General features: G+C 41.0%; 1 pseudogene; it reads left to right on the plus strand.

Moving 5' to 3' along the window:
- The first annotated feature begins 8,499 nt into the window (after window positions 1-8,499).
- LOC126185906 (5S ribosomal RNA) lies at window positions 8,500-8,617 on the plus strand (annotated as a pseudogene).
- The last annotated feature ends 4,773 nt before the right edge of the window (window positions 8,618-13,390 follow it).

Here is a 13,390-nt window from a genome sequence, read left to right on the forward strand (position 1 = left end):
GCTATTTTTCTTGACTTCCGGAAGGCGTTCGATACAGTTCCGCACTGTCGCCTGATAAACAAAATAAGAGCCTACGGAATATCAGTCCAGCTGTGTGGCTGGATTGAAGAGTTTTTAGCAAACCGAACACAGCATGTTGTTATCAATGGAGAGACGTCTACAGACGTTAAAGTAACCTCTGGCGTGCCACAGGGGAGTGTTATGGGGCCATTGCTTTTCACAATATATATAAATGACCTAGTAGATAGTGTCGGAAGTTCCATGCGGCTTTTTGCGGATGATGCTGTAGTATACAGAGAAGTTGCAGCATTAGAAAATTGTAGCGAAATGCAGGAAGATCTGCGAATAGGCACTTGGTGCAGGGAGTGGCAACTGACCCTTAACATAGACAAATGTAATGTATTGCGAATACATAGAAAGAAGGATCCTTTATTGTATGATTATATGATAGCAGAACAAACATTGGTAGCAGTTACTTCTGTAAAATATCTGGGAGTATGCGTGCGGAACGATTTGAAGTGGAATGATCATATAAAATTAATTGTTGGTAAGGCGGGTACCAGGTTGAGATTCATTGGGAGAGTCCTTAGAAAATGTAGTCCATCAACAAAGGAGGTGGCTTACAAAACACTCGTTCGACCTATACTTGAGTATTGCTCATCAGTGTGGGATCCGTACCAGATCGGGTTGACGGAGGAGATAGAGAAGATCCAAAGAAGAGCGGCGCGTTCGTCACAGGGTTATTTGGTAACCGTGATAGCGTTACGGAGATGTTTAGCAAAGTCAAGTGGCAGACTCTGCAAGAGAGGCGCTCTGCATCGCGGTGTAGCTTGCTCGTCAGGTTTCGAGAGGGTGCGTTTCTGGATGAGGTATCGAATATATTGCTTCCCCCTACTTATACCTCCCGAGGAGATCACGAATGTAAAATTAGAGAGATTAGAGCGCGCACGGAGGCTTTCAGACAGTCGTTCTTCCCGCGAACCATACGCGACTGGAACAGGAAAGGGAGGTAATGACAGTGGCACGTAAAGTGCCCTCCGCCACACACCGTTGGGTGGCTTGCGGAGTATAAATGTAGATGTAGATGATGACCACCAGACTTTGTGGTAGTATTAGGTTGAGTCAGAAACCTCTCCATGGTATCTATGGCGATTGATAGCATGTGACAGGATGGCCTGCATGTGACAGGTGATCCTTTCATCGGCTGGCATTCTTCTACAGGGGTGACGGCACTGTTCTCTCTCTCTCTCTCTCTCTCTCTCTCTCTCTCTCTCTCTTTCACACACACACACACACACACACACACACACACACACACACACACAAAGTATAAAAACACACTCCAATCCGACTCCACGAGAATATTGTCTAAAAGCAGTATCAGTTCTCTACCCGATACCAGAAGATCTGGATTGAGTATAGTACTGAGTTTGATCTGATCTTTGCATGCAACGGAGAGTTCAATCTTTATAATAGACAGACACGATAAGAGTGTCGTATGTTTAACTGAACAATTTCTTCAAAGATAATTCTTTTTAACTCAGGTCGTAGAACGCGTTAAAACCTATTGTAATGCTTACCACACTAGCAAAAACCTAGCAGCGACATAATCAGATTTAATGTCAGTTACCAAGGTTTCATTGCGCAGATGTTAAAGGACTGCGCGATGGCACGCTATACCAGTAAAACTGGGGGTAACGTTTTCTTACTTAGAACGTTTTTATGTCAACTCTGAGGATCTCTGCAAATATTCGTGCCATGCAGTTCTTATCTTGTGCAACTTCATGGCAAACTGAGTACGAAGGTTTTCGTGGAACTACCGAAGCCTCACTCTCATTTGACAGTATTTTCGATGTCTAACTTTGTGGGACTAAATTTACTCACCTGCTAACGCTTCACAAAGAATGAGATAAAACGTTTTCTGGACATAATTTCCACTTTCTACGTGGCCTGACAGTTCTGAAGCACCAACTACGATTCTGAGGGTACCAGTCTTGAATGCTGTGTAGTATGTTTATATGCAGATCAGAAAATTGGCCGTGTGGACCCATGCTTACTCCAATCAATAAAAAGCAAAACAGCCATCACCCTAAGTGGGCTTTTCCGCCAAACGGATTGCCATCCAATGACGTGTGACGTCATTCTAGTAAACAATTTCCTGCTCATTTCTGCATTTTTTATTCTATCCACGATGGACTTCCATCGTTCGAATGCTCATATTCAAGCCCACATAGCATGTTTCAATACGATTGGAGATGCGTATATGTGTATGTTCCTCGGATGCTATCTGTCACTCAGTGACATTTCATTTAGCTGTGATAATTATAAAATTAATGAACTATTTAGATTTAGACATGAGCGTAAGGAATCTGTATTTCGTTCCCGCGCATTATTTTATCCCCTTGTTTTCGTCGTCAGTCAACTGCTGCGACCTACTGGTTCCTGGCGTAAGTACTAGACCGCACGTCATTAGTGAGCCAGCAGCGATGACTCGTCAGTGGTGGAATTCCTTTCTGGACAAGATCGGTTTGTTCTTCACTCACAGTGGTGTGTAGTTTATAGCGGCGCTCTAATTATGTTTCACGCTGTAAAGCATGTAATTCTATCATGTACTCGTATTTGAAAATTTCTTAAGGAGCTGTTTTAAGATTATAAAATGTCATTGTCGATTTCTTCTCATATTTCTGAGAACCGGAAATCATGTTTAAAAATTTAATTCAGCTTCATTTCATTCCTTATGTGAGATCTAACTTGGTTCTGAGAACAAAATTAAGAGGAGCCTCAAATATATCAGATAAATTGCAGCCTTTCTACCTCAGCAACTAGCAAATGACGCGATACAACATGGTTAGATACTTGGTTCACAGTGCAATAGACAGGAGAGAAAGGAGTCGTTCTACATCTGCGACCCGCAGTGTTGAGATAACGAAGCCATACCCAAAAATAAAATTTCATATGGCGAAGATGATAGCTACTTTAAAAAATCGTGATCCTAGGCATAAAAATACTACCACATAAATCTCGTTAAAGCATCTCTTCAATGAAACAGGATAGTGAAAGAGGACTATTATGTGGGTAGCATACTCATATATTATCGTGTTTAAATATGACAACTCTTACCAGAATGTTATCGACTGTCACGTGTGATAAGCCATACCATCAAACTGGAGAATCGGTCATGTAAACAGATTATGCGCAATTTCTTTTGTGTCAGTCTGTGATCTGGGATATTTATGATGTTTCTTCCTTGTAATTATATGTTGTTGCACTTGTATAAAAGTGCTCTCTAAGCACTTAGGAGCTGAATTAACATTTTACTTTACTTGTTTCTTTCAAAGAATTAGAGGGAAGAATTGTAGAACGCTGCAGAAGAAAATTTGGTATTCGTATTACAATCTATTATTTTTGTTTGTATTTACTACAATGAAGCTGCGAATACGGAAATTGTTTACTGGCATTTTAGAATTATTCTTTTAAATTGCTCCGATCGTAGCTCATACTGTTTTTTTCATTAGTAGTCAGCAAAACTTTTGTACAACGCAAGATGTACCTGAAATGAGCTTTACCAGAAATTATTAGTAATGCGGGACGGAGTTCGTAACGGTGGGGTGACAACTAAATGTGCCTCCCCCCTCCGCCTGACTTCTGTTTTTAAACTTGAAGCGGGATATCAACGCTTTTAATTCATATAAATTATAATAACGTATTTTTTGTCTTATGTATTAATTCCCCTTTAGGTTGCTCCAAATAGTTACTGCTAGGTTTTTACGTTAGTTACTGTCTTCAGTGATATGTCGCCAATAGTGTAAATGAACAACAGTGGATCTCTCCGCCAAATATTGCGCAATACGTTGCATTTATTTACGTGCACTATCAGCTGCCATCCCTTGCATCATTTTTTTTTTTATGTCGCGGCTCTTTTTCCTGCGCCGTCCTTGTCCAGCTGGACAATACGCTCAGTTTTTAATCATCTCCTCCTTGACGGAATGTTAAATCACAGTGTTCTTTGTTCTGTCTTTAGGACGAAGTGGTATATGCCGTCAACAGTTCTCTAAAAATTTTCTTTTAACTAGAATTTTAACACCATCTCGAATGTAATATTCAACGCTAGCGGCAGGCAATGAATAATTCTAGACGAAGTGACCGAAACAGTGGCCGTGACACATCGATCCCCTCGGTGCAGTAGGCTGATCGAAGGAAACTGTCTTCACGTTGCGTACATAGGGCAAAATACTAGCACAGAGAGTAATTCACTTGTTTGTGGAATTCAAAATGTTTTTGTTTCTGGGTATTTCAACTCAAATTAACCAACGTCAGTAAAGAATACTGTGCCTACGTTCTTTCAGGAGCAGCGAAAGGCCTGAGCCTTGAGTGGGGACTCAGCAGACGCCCTTGTACATAGCTTAGTTGTTTCAGTACTGAGCCTAATATTTTCTCACGACGTTCACACAGAATAGTTGGTTTGTGTTTTGTCTGGGTTGAGAAATTTTTGACAGAAGGAACTAACGCGTTATCATATATGGACGTTCAACTACAAGTGCAGGCAACCAGTAGTCCTCGAATTTTTTAATTTTTTCCTCTGCGGAACTTCAGGGTTTTGGGCGGGGGAGGGGGGGGGGCAGGGTGCTCCTTTCAGTTTCAGCTCGTAGCTCGTGTTCCAAGTATTTGGTCAGCAATACTCATAAGTAAGTTGTATATTACAAAGACATCCAGTAAGTTGCACGACCGCTTGGAAAATGTTTCCTAGCCAAATGAAGAACACTTCCCATACGCAAAAACAAAACTAGTAAATCACAGTTGGAACCAGTCATATGATACAAATGCAGGAAATAACATTGTTTGCTGGTAAGACATGGAAAGTTCATACTGGGCCGATTGTCGATAAACCAAGTCACAGAATTCGGTTTACCAGTAACGTGCTGGGACACCGCAGTTGCAAGAATGAGATAGCATATAATGTGTTTCACGGGAGTATCCCAGAATATTATGGAAGTGTCTCGGATTCTTACCATAAAGGGTTGATAAGGCTACGAATCACCCTCCACCTCAACACACTGCAGCCTTGAGCGCTGAAAGTAACGAAACGCATGCTGAAACTACATTCATCATCATCATTTAAGACTGATTATGCCTTTCAGCGTTCAGTCTGGAGCATAGTCCCCCTTATAAAATTCCTCCATGATCCCCTATTCAGTGCTAAGATTGGTGCCTCTTCTGATGTTAAGCCTATTACTTCAAAATCATTCTTAACCGAATCCAGGTACCTTCTCCTTGGTCTACCCCGACTCCTCCTACCCTCCACTGCTGAACCCATGAGTCTCTTGGGTAACTTTGCTTCTCCCATGCGTGTAACATGACCCCACCATCTAGGCCTGTTCGCTCTGACTGCTACATCTATAGAGTTCATTCCTAGTTTTTCTTTGATTTCCTCATTGTGCACACCCTCCTGCTATTGTTCCCATCTACTAGTACCTACAATCATCCTAGATACTTTCATATCCGTAACCTCAACCTTATTGATAAGGTAACCTGAATCCACTCAGCTACATTTACATAAAAAATTTGTGCTTTTGTGCCTCCAAAGTAAGAACCATTTGAACCACTACATAGCTGCCTTTGTTCATCTCATTACTCAAATCATTTCCGCAGATCCTGTTCCGTTCGGCTTCGCGGGAACTCCGCCCTTTTTGCCTTCACGCAGAGCTGACGAACATGTTTAGAAACTGCTCGTCAATTGCCACTGAAATCATCGATTTTCATTAATCTTGTCAAATAGTGAGGACATAGTTCAAACTTGGAGAAGAGCCTCGTACTAATACGCCACGACACAGCATTCCTCAGTACACGTGTGAGCATATTATTGTTGTGATCAGGCAGTAAAAACGGTGAAGAGCAACACAGAGGTAACAACAGTGTTTACTATGCGGGAAAATATTAGAGGAAAGCTGAAACATGTATTAGACAAACGCTGATCGGAGACTGGTAAAACTTAATTTACGAACTTTGGAAAACCACTTGCCAGGTGTATATCTGAACCATTATTATGTCTGTGATCTTCGTTGTGTCATTTTCATCTAACGTAACGCAAAGAGCACGAAACGTCGTCTGTGAACACAGGGAAATGTGTATAATGTAGTCCAAAGAGATTGCTTTTACATTGATCTTTACTCTGAGAGTTGTGTACAAGGTGAATATCAAATACGTAGACAAAATTTCGGAGGCTGTTCAGGGATATTTTGAGGATTATCTTAAAAGGGATCCGTGGTGTCCAGTGACCCGTTACAGAGTAATTTCATTTCGTTTGATTTTTTTACTTCATTTTATCTTTGTATCTGTATTGCAGTGAAAATATCTGCATAACAGCGCTCATGGCCAGCATGTCTTCTGTAGTGACAAACTTGTTCCTTTCACTCACATTACTTGCTGTTGATAACAGTAATGCCCACTTTACTCTTCCTTTCGGTACTGCTCTAGTCCGTCTCGCGTCTGTTTTTCAAGCAGTGGCATATAGCAGTATGGGTAAGGTTTACTACGAAGAGTTGACCAGTAAGCACCTAGGACACAGAAACACTGGATACAAAGCCAGAGTGGCACAAAGGCGCTATACTGAGCTGTTTTCACGGCAACGGCTACGGCAGCCACGTTACACTACGTTTGCACCTCAGGGTTGCTGCATTACTCTGTGTTTTGTGTTGTACGTTTTTGGTGATTGCATGTTATAGGGTTTTGCACTGTTTTGAAAGTATTTAACTGGAAACGAAGGTAATTAGGACAACAAATCGACTAAATCAAAATTAAGTAAATGTTCTGCAACATGTCACCGCGGACCACGGGCCCCCTACACCAAAATCCTCAGAAAATATTCCTGAACAACCTCCTAAATTTTGTAGTTGGAGGCTGGCTCGTTCTGAGTACTGGGATAGTACAAGAAAAAATATGTAAGGGGAAGTCACATGAAAACGAGGCAGATGGAAAAGAGTAAGTAAACTGTTTATTATTTCAAAAATAATCGACGTAACTGTTAATACATTTATCATACTGTGAGACAAGACGTCAGTGCCTTCATGCAAAAATATTTGCGGTCGCCTAAGGAACCACGATTTTAGAGCATTAGAATAGATGTATAAACAGTTTCGTCGATTACTTTTGAAATGATAAACAGTTTACTTACCTATTTTCCCTCTGCCTCGTTTTCATTGACTGCCCCCTCTAGGCCTATATACCAATGATGGAGGCTTTGTAATGGTTCAGCGGTTGTATCGTGGTTTCCAGGGAGTGCAAACATTGTTCCTATCAGACGATTGGGTCTTCCAGGATGAAATAATGTCAAGGGTAGGCATTTCAAAAGAAATGTGTTACAGAACGATTATCTTATGTACTCTTTAAATAAACAATTAATGAAAAGGTACGTAAATCGATTTTTATGGCGCCTAAACATGGATATTGCTACGGTGAGAGGAGAAATGCTTCGAAAATTTCCTTATGTGGGTCTGGAGAAGAGTAGATGGCGTGAAATGGACACATAAAATAAGAAATGAGGATGCCTTACAAAAGGTGAACGAGAAAAGGCAAATAATGGAAACAGTTAAGAAGGGAAAAGAAGTTGGCCAGGACAGTGAATTACAAGAGACTGCATGACAAAGGATGGTGACTGAGGTGCCAGAGGTAAAAGATACCAGTTAATTCATGCCTCAAGATCAATGTATCATACGCAGATACGAAAAGAGTTTCAGAAGAACGGGAGGACTGGGCAATGCTGAATTGCGTAATGTGCAAGACACATCAGCACCACCCTCCCTTCAGCATCCCTCAAGTAATTTAAACAGTTTGTTTTATCAGTTCCGGTTTTTATACTTCAGACATTTTTATGTCTATATCAGGCCGTTTCAGACTGTTTCGGATGTGAGAGGTGGCCCTACAATATCTTATGTAGGTGTTTACGATTATTTATTCATTCCCTGCACTAACTCAAATAGTTTTACGGCGCTGAATTGACGTTTTTACAGGCTTGCCCAACGGAGAAAAAGTTGATGGTTATGATGAATCGGACGCACGACTTATGCTCGAATATACTAACGGACAGGTGAACGAGTGAACGAGAGACAGTTGTTAGCGCCTCCTACACGTGCTACGTACAGGGCGTCCCACCTATCTGGAGCGCTTCACGCCAAAAAACAACTTTTGTCCAGATCGAAGGAAAAAATTATCAAGTAAATGTTGTTTACTTACCAGGGGGACTTCAGTAAGCATGAGTACCTTTCTTGTAACTGTCTACGTTACGAAGATACGTACAGCAGTACATCTTTTTTCAATAGCAAAGTACATTTTTAATTCGGTAATCCACTTCGTCTCATCAATAGCTGTTCAAACACGTATCGTAATGCACAGTTCGCGTGAAAATTACATCATTAAAAAGGTGGTAACGTAGATGGTCCAGTTGCTGGCTGACAGTAAACAAATGGAAACACAAGGAACATGCACACCGGTCGTTCAGTCAATGGCAACGGCCTTGCCGCAGTGGATACACCGGTTCCCGTGAGATCGCCGAAGTTAAGCGCTGTCGGGCGTGGTCGGCACTTGGATGGGTGACCATCCAGGCCGCCATGCACTGTTGCCATTTTCCGGGGTGCACTCAGCCTCGTGATGCCAATTGAAGAGCTACTCGACCGAATAGCAGCAGCTTCGGTCAAGAATACCATCATAATGGGCGGGGGAGCGGTGTGCTGAGCCCACGCCCCTCCTATCCGCATCCTCCATGAGGATGACACGGCGGTCGGATGGTCCCTGTAGGCCACTCGTGGCCTAAAGACGGAGTGCTTTTCGTTCAGTCAATCGTCTTGAGTTGAAGGTTTGTGTGAGTACAATCTGCTTTATACGGGGTGTAGCAAGACAATTTGACCAAAAGTGTAGGGCAGAAAGACAGCATAAAACAAAGGAATCTAAGTATAGGACCTAGGAGTCTCAGTTGCATATTATTGGCGCTACGGTAACGTAACTGGAATCTGACATATGGACGTCCTTACTCAAATTGGACAAGCCAATGGGCGCGATGAGATCAATAAAAACTTAAATCATCATGTACATGTGTATCGGAATTAAATGACATAATGTACAACACTTCTTTAGAAATGAAAACGTTTCAGTATATTCTACAAAGGTCAATGTAAATGAAAAAAATAAGTATGCTCTTGTTCACAGACTTGCTCTGTAAACATCCAGCTGCGACCCCTAATTCCTGTACTCCAATTGTTTCGTTTGATGCTGCCTCTCTGCCCTTCATTTTTAGTCAAATTGTTTTTATTGTATATTAAAAACCTGTCTGCGCATGTATGTGGTCCAAAAACTCGAAAATTAGTTAGTCGATTGCCCTGAAATTTTGACACAACGTTGCATTCCAATACGCGCCTGTTTTTCTATACATATTTTAATATATGAACTCTGTAGTTGAGGTACCAGAAATATTGAAGCATATGGCCTCTTGCTAGAGTTGGACCTTTCTTTCTGTTTGTTTGGATCATTAATTTCAGAAGCATTATAGGCAGAACAGTGGAGGTAACGGACTTGTACCACTGTTGAAATAAGCCCTTCATATGCAGTATATAAATATGGAATATACAGAGGGAAAACGTAGTTACCAAAAATCTGGAAAAGTTCTTGACCAGTTTATTCAATTTTTACGTGATACTTTAATGAATATTCGGACTGACATAGGATACATATTTTAATATATATAATATATAAATATATATGTTAAATATAAAAGGAAAACATTCTTACGAGAAATCTCGAAACGCTTTATACAGATTTATTTAAAATATTACGCGACACTGTAAGGAACATTCAAATGGACAACAGGCTATGTATTGTTTAATATATGTAACATATAAATATATATGTGATATATAAAGGGGAAACATTGTACCAAAAATTTCAAGAAGCTCTTCTCCAATTTACCTCAAATTTGCAACGATACTCTATTAAACATTCAGACAACAGAATCGGAATTTGCAATAAGAATAAACAAGGCTCAAGGTTAGAGAAAGGAGGAAGAAGAGATGAACAGAGCGACGGAAGGAAACTGAAATAGAGAATGGAAGAAAGAAAATGGACAGAGGGGACAGGAGGAAATGGAGAGAGAGGGGGAGAATATAATGGACAGAGAGAGGGAGAAGGAGAAGGACATGGACAAAGAGAGGGAAAAGAAGAGATGGACACAGACAGGGGGGAAAGAAGATTAGGACGTGCTTCCTCTTTTCCTTCTTTTCCATTTAACCGTACTGAGACGTAGCAAGCGTGTCAGGTACAGCTAGTGGTGAATAAAAAATATAGGATGCTACTATTCATATCTTCGTAACGAATAAAGCTGCAAGGAAGGCAATTATGTTGGTTAATGTCCCCTGGTAGCTAATATTTGCTTCACACATTTTTATGGTCTAGTTCAAGGGGACATCCCGTATACGGATATTGGCCGGTAGATATGCTTGAACAGTAGAACCTGCGTTCTTATTGGACGCTCTACGTGCCACGTGTAGTACTGATCGACTGTCCCGTATTCGAGGCTCTATGTACCAATAGTCAGCGCCTGCCGCTGGATGTGGGTATAGGAGTAGACGTAGAACTGAGCAGGCAGCCAGTAGTGGAGTGAGGTGGAACTTACCTTAGACGCGGCCGAGGCTTAATAGGAGCTAGCGCCGGGGAAGTGAGGGGCAGGTTTGCATTGGCTGGCCGTGTCGTTACGAGCTATTAGGCGGTGACATGCAACATGGCCGGGAAGAGGTGTGGACCAATGGCGGGCCGCGAGCTCGCGTGACCAGACACGTAATTGCAGCCGCGGCCAGCCGACTCCTCTCGAATCTTCGACCCTACCAATTTCTCTCCGCTTTCAAATGACGATGCTTTTTCGCCCTCGTGTGTGTGCTTCCATTCTTGAAACGGAGTGCCGAATTGCCTGCGCGTCGTGCAGGTAAGACGGCAACATCCTCTCTGTTGTCTGCAGCTCCAGATTAACGACGGTTTCCTACGCGAACAAACGATCGTCACTTACTTTGTTCCTGTGCTTTATTCTGTTTGATGTAGGCTTCCGACTTGGATGTTCGCGCATCCCACTGGCAATTAACATTAGTTTCAAAATATTCAGCTCAAATCGGAAACAGTCTGAAAAGCTTGTAAGGTTGTTGCAGGGTAGATTGTGCTGAGAAATAGTTGTTAAGGAACTCGATACGTTCCACCGTTTCCGAGCTCATTAGCATTGAAGGTAGCCTATCAGACTGTTGCGCGCGCCATTTCAAACGGCCCTCCAGATGCAATTAGTTTCAGTTGTTCTCACAGCCTTTAGGTCAATTTCGATCCTTACTACCATCCCATGTCCAATTTTTATATCGCTCTCTTGTTCGGTCGTAGGAAACCAAATGGCACCGTCTCTGGGGGACTATTGCATCTGCGCCTGCAACGACCTGATTGGCTAATTCCAAAGCTAATCAACTCCGACGCAGCACAACGTATCGATTTTTTTTTCTCAGCCCAACCTACCGTGCAACACCCTTACAATCTTTCCCGACTGTTTCTGACCAACCTGTATATCACTTGCTTGCAGCATGAAAACGAAACTGCCAATGAACTTCCTAAGTCGCTCAGAGATGTTGGAAGACAGTTTTAATGCATATATTGTCTTCGTACCTTATTACAGACTACTCTGTAATTCCATAAGTGTGATATATAATAGTTGTCATTTGAAGTGAAAAAATATCTTATGCTTTACAAAAGAAAGTTAATCACCAAAAAAATTCGGATGTATTTTTTCTTACGTAATGAATAATAAAACAGTCCAAGGAAATCGATAACGAAAATACATTACTACTGAAAAATATAGAAAAAGTATCATACTGGTTTGCACACTGCTGTTGGACACAAATCGTATTCAGATGTCCACGTCATTGCCTAAGGCTGTATTAGGGGAAGTATGTAGTGTATAGCCTCAAGGCTGCAGTAAAATTGCGATTAATTAACTAAGCACACTAACAACGCAGCTACGATGTACTTACTCCATAATGAAACCTGTCGATCACACTTGTTCTGAGAACACGCGAAAAGGTAACTTAATTTGGTGAGAGAAGTAGAATTCCGGGGGACTTACTCAACGATAGCCACGTTTCACGTCTTTTCACAGTCGTAGTGTCACTGTCTTCAACTTCAATAAATATAAAAACCTCTAAACTGATTCTATGACTTCACTGTTAAACTGTACTGCTTTCTTTCCAATATTTTGGTTACACAGGATGTTAGTATTACTGTAAAAGGATTGAATATCAATACTACAGAAAGATTAAAATAAATTATGGCAAATATGTCGATAGTAAAACAGTACAAAATATTTTATTAGCATACTACGCTTTGATTTAAACCTCAATGTTTACTTACATTTCATTGTTAGTTAAAACTGAACTAAGAATTGAGGTTTAAATCTGACCATTGGAAGGTAAAGACCTCCTAAACCCTCCTATTTTCAAACTGACTTGGTTAACCAGTCACTGGATGACCTAAATTTTAACATGGGCTCTGAACTACGGTATAACAGCATTTTTCCATTAAAGAACATATTCAGACGTGAAAGAAGTTATAAATGACATAAACAACCTTTAAATTCCCAGTTTCGCATTTACTTGCCTAACCACAAACTTTCTAAATGGTATGTTAATAAAACAGTCCCACTGCTTCTTCGCTGACACAACCATTTCATTTGTAATGAGAGGTAAGCGTATATTCGTAAGTATGTTGGACTCACAGTGATATTGTACACGTTACTGACGTCGTATTTGCAACGTATTTAGTCATTGCTGCTTTATTTTACATCGTTCAACGAATATTAGTGCGCTGATAGGTTGAAGTAATTTTATCATCAGCAACTGCATTAGCTCCTAGGGTTTTGCCGCTTCTGGAATGTCCCTTGCTCTGAAGAATTGGTCCAGCCATCTTCTCTCCCGTTTTCCAGTATCCCACATACCGCATTCCAGTTTTTAATTCAGCAGTGACCCTGGTGCTCTGTCTCCATCCACTTATGCTCTGTGTTTCCTATATTTCTTCTGACACTTTATGGTTTACTCAGTCGCGTTTAGTATTTTAAAATCCTGTGTGAAGTTTTCATTTCTGTTCCTATGGCATAATATGTGTCCCAAAATTTTCCCGACGAATATCACCTCAGCGCTAACTATTCTTCTTTTTTTCTTTCTTTGGTATTGTCCTACCATCGTATGAATAATGCCATACAGGCATTGTCGTTTTTGTGGAAATCAAAGACCATTTCGCGTATGGTTCTTCCATGCTTTCTATTGATTTTGCCGCTCAGATAATCAGATGTGTTGAAGTGTTGTAATGTTTCTTTTTGGCAATTAAT

The sequence above is a fragment of the Schistocerca cancellata genome, chromosome 4 (assembly GCF_023864275.1).
Source record: "Schistocerca cancellata isolate TAMUIC-IGC-003103 chromosome 4, iqSchCanc2.1, whole genome shotgun sequence".
Classification (NCBI taxonomy): Eukaryota; Metazoa; Arthropoda; class Insecta; order Orthoptera; family Acrididae; genus Schistocerca; species Schistocerca cancellata.